The sequence below is a fragment of the Salvia miltiorrhiza genome, chromosome 8 (genome assembly GCF_028751815.1).
Source record: "Salvia miltiorrhiza cultivar Shanhuang (shh) chromosome 8, IMPLAD_Smil_shh, whole genome shotgun sequence".
Taxonomy (NCBI): Eukaryota; Viridiplantae; Streptophyta; class Magnoliopsida; order Lamiales; family Lamiaceae; genus Salvia; species Salvia miltiorrhiza.
The window spans coordinates 46,584,479-46,596,919 of NC_080394.1; the positions used below are offsets into that span (position 1 = coordinate 46,584,479).

At 39.8% G+C, this 12,441-nt stretch overlaps 1 pseudogene; it reads right to left on the reverse strand.

Moving 5' to 3' along the window:
- Positions 1-8,776: 8,776 nt before the first annotated feature.
- Positions 8,777-12,441, reverse strand: part of LOC130998556 (protein ASPARTIC PROTEASE IN GUARD CELL 1-like) — a 49,588-nt pseudogene continuing 45,923 nt past the window's right edge.

Here is a 12,441-nt window from a genome sequence, read left to right on the forward strand (position 1 = left end):
ATCTGGGCTGCTATTTAATTAATTCTATGGCCAGACATGCACCCTGCTCGCCTCCATCTACATTAGAGGCCATCACCCATGTCGTCGAGCACTTAGGGATCACGATCAATGAATGGGCGATTTATGATGAGATCATGGTAGACGCCAAGGTACTTAAAGCTGCTGAACATTTAGTAGGCAGTGGTTGATGATGGTATTGGGTTTGCAAGCCCAAAGATTACTTTCTGCTACCTAACACGCCCCTCATTACTGTCCAGAACCTTCAGGATGAGCTTAACTTGTTGATGGACACTCCACAGCACCGAGCCCTGATAGTCCAAGATCCTCGAGCTGCTGTCCACCATCAAGAAGAGCTTGCCGAGGAAGAAACGACATATGAAGGTGGGGTGATATCCCTTATGGCAATTCTGATGGAGTCGTTTCTTCTGTTGCTCCCCGTCACTGCGCCGCTCCTATGCCACCACAAGGCTTCGATTTTCAGCCCATGGAGCAACGCCTATACGGGTGATCACTATATTTACTAGCAATAAAACCGCAACTCACATAGCGCAATTGTAGTAACAAATAGTAAGCCAAGTATCGTCTCCACAGGGACTGAAAACCGAAACAACCCTATCTATTCCCTAAACAAACTACTACAGTAGACACGCAAGCATAATATGATGAAGATTTAATTAAAACTAAATTCAAAAAGCAACAAATAAAATTCAAGTATAAAAATCAAATTATAAAAACAACTGATCCTAGGGTAGTAATTTCATTAACTAAATCCGCATAATAAATCTATTAATCCTATTAACCAATTTAATCCAGTTATGATGAGAGATCACTTAATTAATCAATTACTTCGCTAAAGCAGCAACGATCGTAGATTAATAAAATCTCTATCTCCGCTAGGTCTCAAGAAAATCTACAAACTCCCAAAAGCACATAAGAATAGCTCTCTATGATCCAGCTATCTCCGCTAGGTCTCAAGGTTAAGATCATATCATACATTCTTGAATCCATCTCCGCTAGGTCTCAAACCGAATAGTTACACATGCAAACTATCGATCAGATAATTCACACGAATTTAAGCACCAGAATAAACTGGAAGGTAAATAGGTATTAACAAATAAATCACATGAATCTAATTAACTATTTACAAACCCTACAATCAGAAAAAAAAACTTAGCCAGACATATTAAAATAAAACATAAATATAATTAAAAAGAACGCAATTGTAAAAACTGAATTGTATAAACCGGAAACAAAACGATTGCAATGACTTGAATCTTCAATCTTGTACGAATCCAATCCAAGCACTAAAAACTGGAAAGCAATAAAAATCTAAAGCTATGAAACTGAAAAACTAAAGTTGGGAACCCTAGATAGGTCAAAAGAAGACCTATATATAGTACCAGGGTAAAACACAGAGTTTAAAACCGAAAATAACTCTAAAAAATGGAAAAACGTAAAATATTAAAAAAATGCGGAAGAAACGGCGGCGGCGGTCGCCGAATTTCTTCATAAAACACACTAAATTCGGCGGTCACCGAATTTCCACCTTCATGCCTAAAAACCTTTCAGGGCTATCGGCGGCCAACTCGGCGACCGCTGTTGGGAACTTTATGAAATATTCTAATCCTAGTTTGATGATACCAAAATCCTTAGGTTCTCCTTGTAATAGAATAGAACTATTCGAACTCAAGTGTTAGAGTTCTTTTTCTAGTTTAGATGCTATTCTGAAGACTGAAGACCGGAGGACTGAAGACTGAAGATGCCGACTGATGTAACAAATTAAGGCAGAGTCAAATACTGATATTTGACTGATCAGTCCTAGAATCAGTTACGACTGATCACTTAATGCAGGCCACGTGGATTCAGCGAACTGATACTAAAGTCAAGTATCAGTTAACATTCTTCCTCAGACTGAACCTCCAAAGCTTAAAGGAAGCCACGCACTCCCAGAGTACAGCCGCATTAAATGCATATATTTCAATGATCGTCCTTTCTCTGCAGAGTCTTCCTTTTTGGTGATTACCTTTTTCAGAGACGTCGTATCTCCTTTACCAAGTAGCCGTTCTCACCAAATAAGGAACCTTCGAAGATTGAAGCCTCAACAAAGTTCAAATCTATCTCCAACGGATGAATTCTTGAAGACCTTCTCCGCTAACGGATCTATTAAAGACCTCTCCTATAAATAGAGCTCGAAGATCACTTCAATCTTCACCGATTCAAATACATAAGCTAAAACGCTGCCGAATTCGTTACTCAGCAATTCAAAGCCATCCAAAGTGATGCATGCCATGGAGGCCCAAGTTACGTTTCATATGTGGGCTGATTTAATCGAGTGTTTTATTTATTTTATTATTTTCGTGGGTTATATTAGGGTGGCTGAAATTGGGCCTTAGATGAGTCAGTTTTGAGTTTTATACTTTGTTTTGACTAAGGATTTGTTTCCTTATTAGATTAGGGTTTGTTTTAAATTGTTTCATTGTTAAACTAAGTTTAGTTTTTGCCTATATATATAGCTGATATGTAGCCCACGAAAATTGAACATTATTTTTATAAAAAACTGTGAGTTTTTATTCTCTCTTGAGAGTTTTCGAATTCCTCTTGAATATTCCAAGAGAATTCATCTATCGGCGTAACGATGAGTCAACCAACCCTTGTCGGGTGTCATTCATCGTCCCTGAGTTGCTGCATCAACGTCACGTTGGGGTTTAGGTAATTTAATTCGCCTAAATCATTCCGTGGGTTAGATTCAGAGGTTTTGAGATTCCATAATATATCGTTCGTTATCAAGTCTTCCCGCTAGCGGGTTTGTTCGATCGATCTGTCAACATGGATCGTATCATTTGGCACCAGAGCCGCGTTTTGTATCTAGGTTTAGATTTTTTTTAGGGTTTCTGTGCATTCGTATTTCTGTTCCATTGGGAATTGAGCGGGATACAATCCAGAAGATTAGAGCTGGAGTCAGATTTTCGAAGAACGACCATACCTTCCTCTATAGAGCTCGGATTAAGGCGAAACAGGTGGCCACAGAAAGCCCTCTCGAAGTCGAAGAAGTCGTATTTCAAAGAAAAATACGATTGGAGGACGTTTAAGGCTTCACACGAAGGGTTGAAATTGGCTGACCTGTTCAGCTACAAATTGATGAATTCTTAGGAATTCTTCAGGAATATGACTGGAGCCGATTTGACTACATATATGGTGGAAGAGATGCGGAGAATTGTAAAGAATGAGTTTAAGTCTTTCCATGAGAGGTTATATCGAAGGGGTCTTATGAAAGAAGAAAAATCTTGCGAGGAAGATTTCAAGAATGCTCATCGACAATTTTATGGCACCACCAACAACAGCAATCAGCGCCAGAATCAGGGCAATTGGAGGCGGTCTCAACCAGTTTCTAGTGGTTCCTCATCAAAAGGGAATCAATAGAAAAAGAAGGCGCTGCCAAGTGATGACAAGAAGCGGTTCTTTAGGTCCCGACCCGAGGGTTCAAATTCAGCAAATCCAGCAGTTTCCAATGGTCGAAATCGAGATAAGAAGTGCTTCAAGTGTCAAGGATTCGGGCATATTATGAGTGAGTGTCTGAATAGGAGACTTATGATCATGAGAGATGACGGCGAAGTTGTGACTGATGGTGAGGAGACCGATCCGGATATGCCAGTTTTGGAGAATGTCGACTATGAAGGGGAGGTAGAGGAGATTTTGCGACATATGGGAAAGCTTTTTGTAGCTACGAAAGTTCTGAGTACCCAAACTCAATCCGATGAGAGCGAGCAGCGGGAGAATCTCTTTCACACGAGATGTCTTATTCAAGACGAGGTGTGCAGCATTATCATTGATGGGGGAAGTTGGACGAATGTGGCTAGTAGAGCCATGGTTGAGGAATTGGGGTTGATCGGAAGAGAAGTGAAGCATGGCGATATTTTCAACAAGAACTTCTTCATGTTCAAGGTTTAAGAGACGTCAGAGTTAGAGTCGAATAAGAAGAATGATGGACAAAGGGAGCAAAGCTATGGTCCAACAGTCGTTTCTTGCAAGAAACGAAGATCTGATTTTTGATCCTGACATTTGAATTGACGACTTGGATTTGAGGACAAATCCCTTTCAAGAGGAGGGGAATGATGCATGCCATGGAGGCCCAAGTTACGTTGCATATGTGGGCTGATTTAATCGAGTGTTTTATTTATTTTTATTTTATTATTTTCGTGGGTTATATTAGGGTGGCTGAAATTGGGCCTTAGATGAGTCAGTTTTGAGTTTTATACTTTGTTTTGACTACGGATTTGTTTCCTTATTAGATTAGGGTTAGTTTTAAATTGTTTCCTTGTTAAACTAGGTTTAGTTTTTGCCTATATATATGGCTGATATGTAGCCCACGAAAATTGAACATTATTTTTATCAAAAACTGTGAGTTTTTATTCTCTCTTGAAAGTTTTCGAATTCCTCTTGAATATTCCAAGAGAATTCATCTATCGGCGTAACAACGAGTCAACCAACCCTCGTCGGGTGTCATTCATCGTCCTTGAGTTGCTGCGTCAACGTCACGTTGGGGTTTAGGGAATTCAATTCGCCTAAATCATTCCGTGGGTTAGATTAAGAGGTTTTGGGATTCCATAATCTATTGTTCGTTATCAAGTCTTCCGCTAGTGTGTTCATTTGAACGGTCCGACAAGGATCGTATCACAAAGTTTAAATCGAAGAAGAGAATCTCAAAGCTAAAAATCAGTCTCTACTGATTATACACATTCTCTTAGAACTTAGGCAACTATTGTATATCCAAAGCCTAGGTATAACTGATTATAGAGAGCCTGCTCTTTGTAATCTAGTTGGCAAGTTTTCGAACCTCCTTTCAACTGACTGAATCGAGAGTTTGAGCCGAGAGGAGTTCAGACCAGTGTTCTGACTCTGTGAGATCTTAGTCTTTGCAGAAATGCATAGTTTTGTCTCAGTGAAGCTAAGAGTGAGAAATCCAACCCAGTGTGTTGGTACCAAAGATTGGATCTTTGGCTGTTTAGGTTTGTTGTGCACCCGTAAGCACTAGCCCAGTGAAGTTTGTCAGTGTGATCAACTGACAGTGGATATAGGAATTGGATTCTGAACCACATAAAAATCCATTTGTTGTTTATCGCTTTCAGTATTTACTTTCTTATCTGTGCACAAGCCTTTCGTTAACTGAAACTTATTAACTGCAAAGTGAAATATAAATCTTGACAACGTGATTAATCACTAAGGCCATGTTTGTAGCTTAATTGGGATAAGCTAAGATAGATAAAACTTAAGACATGTATCCTAGATAAAGTGAGATTGATATCGTATTCAAGTGTTTGGTAGATCATATAAAAACTATAGATAGGGTATCAAATATGTTTGGTACCCAAGTTTATAATCAAGATTAAACAACAAATTTACTAAAATAACCTTTCAATAGTTTAAATTTAGGAAAAAGAAAAATAAATTTAAAAAATTGATCATCCATCCACGAGTCACACCAACTATTTTATTTTTCTTTAACCCCTTTCACCACCCCCCACCCACCGCTCACTCCTGTTCTTGAACCCCCAGCTCACCGCCACCCCATTATCCACCGCCTACTCCATTTTAATCTTCCTAAATCTCCCCTAATTTTGTTCATTCAGCGCCTACCCCACCATCTATTCTCTGCATAAAGTATTACACCATCCAATTGCAACTTCCAATCTTTTTTTTTTGTTGAGAACATCGCGCTTCTTCCAATTTGCAGAACACAACCCAATGGGGAAGCAAGTTTATGTGGAAACAAGGAATGCAAATACGAATCCAAAAAAAGAAGAAGAACAAGGATGTAGTTATTCAATCTCTGGAGTTCCATTATTGGTTCTTACCGTATTTGAATTCTGTGGAGAGATGATTCTTCGTCTGGTTTGAAAGGAGAGTCAGCAGAAATCTCAGATTCGTAAATGAAGAGGGGCAATTTCTATGTGGATGAATTTTTTAATGTCAAAAATCGATGGCAAATTCGGGAGATGAATTTCATTTTTCAAAGCTAGAAAACGTATCCGAAGGGGGGTGGGAGTTGTGTATTACACATTGAACAGTGATTTTAGGCCGGGCTTAGACATTTTTCCGGGCCATGTGTAATGCGTGCACAGAATACCAAACACACATGTAATGCTGTATACCTTTGCTAATACAGCTTAATCCAGGCCATCAAACGAGCCCTAAGGCTATTTCTAAAGAAAAAGTTTTTCGTTGCCAGTGTTATTAGTCTAACTGAGAAATCTTCGGATATTCAGTAAGACTCATAACACACCTCTGTTTTACAAACCCGACTGAAGCCTAACGTGTATCAGTTAAAGTCTTTGACTTAACTGATAACTCTTTACTGAAGAGATATTCAGTATCAGTCGACAACCTAAGGTTTGCTAAACTCTTTTAACTGAAAAGGTTGTGTTGGTTTGTTTTCCTTCGGTTTCGATTAAAATAGCCTATAGGTGTATTCCCCCCATACACCTATTCGAGACCTTCTGGGACCCAACAACCACCGAGTTGGTCCCCGAATTTCTTCTTCAAATACCCCAAATTCGGCGGTCAACGGCTTTGACCGCCGATTTCTTCTTCTTCTCGATTTTAGATCAATTTCTTCATCTCTTCTTGATTTTCGGGCTCGATTCTCTCACATATCTTCCCTTAGACACATTTCTTATTCAACATGCTCCAAGAAACACTCATTCCTGCATCTAATTAGCCAAAACTATACCCAAACGTGAAATCACAAAATAATAAGAAATAAACTCCAAAGAATTACACAATAGGTACAAGTTTCACATAAAACACAAGATATAAGCCATAAAAAACTATGCAAAATGAGTGTTTATCAACTCCCCCAAACTTAAGATGTTGTTCGTCCTCGTACAACGAAAAGAACAAAACAATAAACACGAATGGGCAAGAAGATTGGACCATCGATGCTTCAGAAAAATAAAACAAAAAGAATCCCCTCAAATACTCCACATATGAACACAATAATCACCAATAAATACAACCAATGGCAAAAATCAACCTTGATATTCCAACAATTGACTCTCAAGAAGAAGTGTTTTACTCAACTTTCAATAAATCTGAATAGGACGTGTACCTCTCATCGAAATTCAATGCATATGTAGATCACTTACCATAGGTTTGCCAATCGTCTAAGATCTCTATCGCTAACAATATGCCAGGACTAAGATCAAATAGGTCTTTTTCTTTGGGTTATAATATAGGAACAATGGTTAAAGTAGGGAAATTTAGGCTAAGTGACTTAAGAAAATTAAGAACACCAACCTTATGACTTCACCAATCAAGCATGGAATAAATTCCATCTTCCACCTAACTATGTCTCCATAAACAACACAAACCAAGGGATATAATCATCATAGATCAAAACTTGACACTCTTTCATGCTCTTTACTTTTATACTATAAAAAAATGTTGATTTTCTATGAAAAATTCAACAAACACTTGACTTTCACACTTCATTATTTCTCTCTTCTTTTTATTATTTTTTTTTATAGAGCTTATAAGAATGACTAGTACTCATTTTCTTCATCCCTTATTTTCAATCAACCTATTACAAATCACAACACAAGGATCCCCATATACTACATCACCCCCTATCATTCGGTTAACAAATAAAAGTTTATTAAGCTCAAAGTGGATAGCAAGGGATAAGTTCTTTTCAAGGATAGTGTTTGTGATATAATGCAGCTAACAAAGGATGGCCTAAAATCATCTTAAAGTCCTGAACACAACAGCAATCTCAACCAAGAACCATGGCAAGTTCTAGAAGTTTACTACACGCATGACAACACTCAAAACAAAGAACAAAGTGCAAAAATAATAGGCAGTTAAGGCTCAAATCCTCACAAGTTTGTTCAACGTCAAAAGGCAAGGCAAAAATTACTCATTGGTCATACAAATCAGCTCAAACCATATTCAAAATAGCAAGCACAATCGGGAAACACCCTTTTTCACAGAAATCATCACAAGCATCTCACCAATTATCTAACGAATTAATAAACATCAATCTTGTAAAGCAATATGAACTATGTCTGAGAATAATATCAATTTAAGTACAGGCCCGAATCTCTAGACTACGAATACATAATAAAAGCAGCAAAAAAAATCAATCAAACTAGGCAAAAATGAGAAAAAAATGAATGCAAACCATAATTAATCTCGATCCCCCTCCCCCAAACTTATTAAAAGGCGAATGCTCGAAAATAAGTTTGGAGGGAACAATAGATAAAGGTTATGGTGAGTATACTTACAGTGCAACTCAAGATGGCGGTCCTCCTTGTCGTCTCTGGAACTCCTGGAACTGCCGTAGGAGCTCATCCTACATCACCATCTGCCTAGCGTGCTCCTGCTGCTGTCTCTCCATCTCTGCTCGCTGCCATGCCTCAAAAGTTGCTTGCCTGCCGAACTCCTCTGTTGCATACATCTCAAAAGCGGCATAATGAGCAAACTGCTCACGCTGATAAGCATCCATAGCTTGCTGCTGCAGGCGAACCGCTATGACATCTATACACATAACAGTGAGTTGTGCCTCCTGTTGCTCGGCATAGGACTGCAACTGCTGCATCCTCTCGGTGAGCTCAATGACATCATATTGAGCTCCATGTCCTCTTTGTGCTCCTGTTGCTGCTGCCTCGGCCTCCTCTTGCTCTTGCTCCTCTTCCTCATTATTCACATGACGAGGATCCTGTTCGGCGGCCTGCTCACCTACTACAGCTTTCGCATGGGCGCGTGTGTTCATCAGCTAATTTTATGTCTCAAAACGCCCCTGCACACAGGTGAGGGTCGAGTTTGGCAAATGGAAGTAGTCGTTGTCGCTTTGCACCAACTTGAATGGTGGTTGGGCCCTCGAGAAAAATCTCATACGAACCATACGGTGACCATTTAGCAACATGTCACCCTCTAACGGCTTCCATGTAGAAACCGCAGGACATATACGTTGTACGAAGGGTGTAAGCAGTCCTCTAATCGTGATAACTCCTGACTGGGACTTCGACGCTCTGAACAACTGCTTGAGAAGGATTTGGGTTAAGTCCATAGGTGTGCGTGTCAACATCCCCCAAATAATAAACAGCTCGTGATGCGCACATGGTTGTTTTCCTTCCTAGGAAGTACTGTATGGGCAATAATGCGATGTGTCATCCTTGAGACTAGATTTTGAATGTCTGCTGCACTAGATGTCCCTGACACGAATGGACCAGCGTTAGGCAAATCTATCTCCCTCCAGAACGCTGCGGCATTGAACTCTGCTCCAATCGAATACATGGTGTGACCTCCATCTCTGCAGTTAAATGCTGTAGTGATTTCCATCACAGGGACATCGGTCTCCCAAATATTGTTGAGCTGGAAAGATATCCTTCTGGGATTGGCTTGAGTAAACACCGATTAATCCAACGTGCTTAAGGTCTCTAAGGTCAATCTTTCATAGGTGGGCCATCCACCATTGAAGATATAAACCCAACCGATGTGGTAGAATAACGACCACACATCATCATAAATTTCCATCTGTCGGAGAAGGTCGTGATCGGCATATCGGGTGATCTCTATTCCCTTCCTTGCAATCTTTTAAAATCTTGAGCGATCATCGTCTGAAATTAGTGACACCCCATGAAACTGGGGTCCACTCGAGTAAACTCCGCCGGCTGTCGGGAGCTTGAGGTGGCAGTAGCTCGATGTTTCTTAGGTGCCATAGTACCTGTGATTAATTTCTAGTTAGACTACATTCACTACATCACAAGTTTAAAAAAATTCACTCATGCATCACCCATCAACCTCCAATCACATTCTCAACTCACATCACCTAAAAAAAGTCCCCCTTCATCATGCTTAATCCTCAAAAGGAACAAAATATCATGAATTCTATCAATACCAACAATTAAAATCACAAGTAAACATCAACTAAGTACCAAGCAAAAGTATAGCAAGGATAGAACCCATTGAGACTCATCAATTCTAAACAAGCATGTCTTGCCAATTTACATAATTCTATCACCACAAAAATAACCATAGCAATAAGCACAAGCACCAACACTAAGATAGGTAATGCAATCTCCTCAAACAAATAAGCTCAATTCATGGTTCTAGCAAAAACCCTAGCTCTTCTAATTTAACAAAAATCAACCAATAAAACTCATAAACGTAGTAATAGCATAGGAATAAAGCTAGATTAAGAGTTAGAGACATATACCTTGAAGATTTAGAGGCAAAATTCAAAAATTAGAGAGAAATCCTTCAAAAACTCCAATTTCTTGAATCTCCCAAAAAAGTGGATGAAAACCCGAAATAATCAGATGGAATGGAAGCTAAAGATGTGGGTATGAAGTGTATGGAAGGAATTTAGAATATTCGAAGCCGTTTGAGAGTAATTGGAAGATGAAAAACAAATATAAATTCGCCACTTTAGGTGCCTAGTGTGTGTTCTTGGTGAAGTGTGTGAAAAAGGGGTGAAAAACGCTATTAAAAGCCTACCTGGACCAACTCGGCGACCGCGCCGAGTTGGTCGCCGAATTTCAGCGTTTTCACCATCAAATTCGACGGGCGCCGAATTCCGAGCTCCAAGAGTAAAATCCGTCTAGGGTTTTCGGCGGCCAACTCGGCGATCGCTGAGTTGGGCGCCGTTTTTCTCCGCCAAATCGCCAAATTCAATGATTTACTGGGTCAAGTCGCCGAATTTCAATTTTACCCCTATTTTTTTAAGGAAAACAGAAAAAACGTTAACGAGCAAAGGAAACACAAAAAAATGAAAACAAAAACGAACATAAAGAAATAAAATAGTAAAAATTGGGTTACCTCCCAAGAAGTGCTTAATTTAACGTCTAAAGCTCGACGATACCTCAATCTCATGGGTCGTTGAATTTCACAACTTCAAGACCACGATCAACATCCGACTTGAAGTAATGCTTGAGACGATGACCATTGACAGTGAAAGTAGTGCCATCAACAACAAACAACTCATACTTTCCATTCCAATTGCTCTTATGCACCACATACGGCCCCGTCCACCTTTGTTGGGAACCTTGTGGAATATCCTAATCCTGGTTTTGATGATACCAAAATTCATAGGTCGTAATTGTAATAGACTAGAACTGTTTTGAACTCAAGTGTTAGAGTTCGTTTCTAGTTTAGCTTGCTGTTCCGAAGACTGAAGAACGAAGGACTGAAGACTAAAGACTGAAGTTACCAACTGAAGTATCAGTTGAAGAATCAGTTTGGAACTGATTACTTAATGCGTGCCACGTGGACTCAGCGGACTGATACTAAAGTCAAGTATCAGTTAAACATTCTTCCTCGGACTGATCTTCCAACATTCAAAGGAAGCCACGTACTCACAAAAGTACAGCCGCATTAAATGCAGAGATCTCAGGATCTTATCTCTGCAGAGGTCATTCCTATTTGGTAGCTACTTTATCAGAGACGTCACATCTCCTGTCCCTTAAGAGAGCCGCTTCCACCAGACAAGGAACCTCGAAGATTGAAGCCTCAGCCCAAATTCAAATTGCTCTCCAACGGAACAAATATTGAGGACGTTCTACGCCAACGGATCTATTCAAGAGTTCTCCAACAAATAGCGCTCGAGGATCACTTCAATCTTCACCGATTCAACGACATAAGCTGAAGCTCTGCCAAAATCGCTACTCAGCCTAAAGCTTAACCACCCCAAAGTTTGAATCGAAGAAGAGAATTCCAAAGCCAAAATCAGTCACTGCTGATTACACACATTCTCTTAGTCCTTAGGCAAACCTCTGTTTACCTAGAAGCCAAGGTCAAACTTGCTCCAAAGAACTTGTTCTTTGCAGTATAGTTGGCACCCAGTTCAAACCTCCTTTCAGACAGAAAGATTTGAGTGTTTGAGTGATTCGGAGTTCAGGAAGGTACTCTGACTCTGAGAGTCTTAGCGCGGGTTGTGTTAAGCAAGAGAAATCCGACACGAGTGAAGTGTGGGTACTGAAGAAGGGTTTTCTTCAGTGGTACAGGTTGTGTGCACCCGGCAAGCACACGGTTTGGTTTGCAGTGCACCTGTTAAGCACTTGCGGAGTGGATTGTTGGTCTGATCAACCGACCTGTGGATATAGGAAAGGGTTTTTCCGAACCACGTAAAAGTCTCTGTGTTGTTTACAGCTTTCAGTTTTACTTTCCTGCTTGTGTTGTTTCATTTGATAAACTGAATACTGATTAACTGCAAAGAGAAACCTAAGACCAACAACGTGCTCAACCGAGGCTATTGCGAAACTAAGTTTAATTTTCGCTGCGTATGATATCAGTCTGACTGATCTATCTTCTGATAGTCAGGAAGAGTGTTATCATCTCTGTTTTAGCAAACTCGACTGAAGCCCTTATGTGCATCAGTTAAGTTCTAGTAACTTAACTGATAACTCCTTACTGGAGAGCTTTCAGTATCAGTCGTCAACCCTGTTT